Source organism: Crocuta crocuta, unplaced genomic scaffold (assembly GCF_008692635.1).
Source record: "Crocuta crocuta isolate KB4526 unplaced genomic scaffold, BGI_CrCroc_1.0 scaffold20, whole genome shotgun sequence".
In the NCBI taxonomy this organism is placed as follows: domain Eukaryota; kingdom Metazoa; phylum Chordata; class Mammalia; order Carnivora; family Hyaenidae; genus Crocuta; species Crocuta crocuta.
In genome coordinates this window covers 1,310,976-1,313,359 of record NW_027527932.1, presented here as the reverse complement: position 1 = coordinate 1,313,359, position 2,384 = coordinate 1,310,976, and positions in this window count along the sequence as shown.

Genomic DNA, 2,384 nt, shown 5'->3' with positions numbered 1-2,384 from the left:
GCCCCTGCCGGCCGCTTCCAGGCGCGCTTACCCAAGGAGAAGGCGCCCCGAGGCTCCGGCAGCAGGAGGAAGTTTCGGCCCCTCTTCGGGGACTTCGCAGCCGAGAAGAAGAGCCAGTTGGAGCTGCTGCGTGTGATGAACAGCGGAAAGCCGCGGCTGGACGTGACGAGAGCCACCAACAAGCAGCTGAGGGAGGAGGACCAGGAGGCGGCGGCCCAGAGGCGGAAGGGGGGCCCGAAGGGCAAGAGGAAGGGGGGCCGGCGGGGGGCCGGCGGCCCGAGGAAGGGGGCCCCTCCCGGCCAGGGAGGGCAGAGGAAAGGGGGCTTGGGAGGCAAGGCGAGTTCCGGGCCGCCTCGCCTGGGCGGCAAGAAGAGAGGAGGACCCCCCCAAGGAGGAAAGAGAAGGAAGTAATTTCACCCCGACCCGCTTGTAAACAGAGAACTGTACTGAATGTTGCCTTCGGGGGGTGGGGGGTGGGGGGGTCCAAGCGGCTTCTGCTGCCTTCATTGAGCCTGAGATTGAAGTAACAGGCCGCCCTCCCCCCAAGACATATGTAAATGTTGGACCTTCCAAATTAGTGTTTTTCCCACAACCAAGAATTTGGCCGTAGGTTAAAGGATGTGTTTAAGGACATAAGAATCAGGGAAAGGATTTGGTGGAAAGTGGGAATGAGTTCTGTTTTTTAAAACACGTCTTTTTTCTTTTTAGCTTTGAAGATGGTAAGAGGGAGAGTTGGTCATACTGCAGACTTATGATGTCTGCATTATTTTTATGACAAGTGTACCAAAGCGGGGGTGGGGGGTGTCAGAAATTACATGTTCAAAACTGTACTTACAAGTAACTGTTATGAAAGTTATTTAATACAAAGTGTCTGTATCTAATGTTGCTTTTGATTTTTGGCTGTTGGTAGAAATCCTAAGTAAAACCAGGGGATACCTGGTTCAGATTATTTTCATTTACTTTCTAAAAAACATAAAGCAGTTAATTTATGATGATTTCAGTGAGGCTTCTTAAGAAAACTCATAACTTCTTTTGGTATCAGGCATAATACTGAAAGTGTAGTAAAACTGATGTCTCTTTGAAAAAGTTACTTTTTTTATACTGTGAAAACATTGCTTTGCTGTAAGTTACAAATTTGGGCTTCACTAAATAATAGTGATAATCCTCATTAATCCAGAAAATACTTAAATCCTCTTCAACATTTATGTCCCCAATTTTGTTTTAACTTCAGTGGGGTCTGTTTTGAGAAGAGCTAAAGAAACCAGATCTGTAACTGGAACACTGTTGTATTTGATTCATTTGTCAAGCTGACCTGAACGGGTTTGAGTAGGAGGTTAAATGTTGATAAGCTGTTATGCGTCTCTCCCTAAGCTCAGTAACTTGTCTTTGTGAAAATAAGTGTCTTCTTTAAAGGAGTCATAACAAGTCTAGATCCCAGAAGGGCCTTTGTGCTGCTGTTACAGCCCCATGAGCCGCTCTTATTCTGTCTTCTGGTCTGACAATTGATAGGAAATTAAAGCTGCGAGTTCATTTTGTCTTTTTTTTTTTTCCCAGTATTGTCTCATTTTTATAAGTTGCCTTTAGAAATTGTTATGGAAAAAGAGATTCAAATTTCATAATACATTACTAAAAACACAGATGTCCACTTGTTACTGTCTTGGGTTACTTGGCCATCATCGATCAGCTCCCCCCCTGGGACCTGAAGCACTGGGCCTGCTAAGCCATAGAGTACAGTGAAATCATGGAAAGTTTGTAACTACTGATGAAACCATTTAATGGTACCTTAACTTCATCAAAAGCTATTCATAGAGCAGTTAACACCTTTTAATTTCCAACCGTCTAGGGTGCGTTGTTACTGTTTTGTTTGGGGATTTTTCTGCCTTTTTGGGTTTTTTTAGACTTGATCTAGCAGTTGGACACAGCACTAGCCCTGATAACCGTTGGTGGGGTTTTTGCAAGGTCCTTATTTACTACTAAAACAATTTAAACACAATGTCTTAATAATTTATTAGGAAAATACGAAGGCAAAGTAGCACTTTAAAGGAATCAGTAGCAAAAGAATGCCCTTGTTTCGCTCCCTTTCCCTATATCCACATGTGAAGTAAAGGGGTTTTTATTATTATTATTTTTTTTTTTTAGTTTAGTAAAAGGTTTTAAGTAGAGAGACTTCAGGAAGTACCCAAGATCCTACAGAGAAGTTCCCTTTACCGCAGTTTCAGAGGTGGATGGTGAGACTGCAGCTGAAGCAGGGAGATTTGACCCGTGGGAAAATGGCCCTGATCCAAAGAGGGCTGGTGTGTGACCCGCACGCTCGGCCCAGTGGGCGGGGGCAGGAGGGCGGCACCGGGATTGGCTGGCGGAGGGGGTGGGGCGCAGGAGGGCGG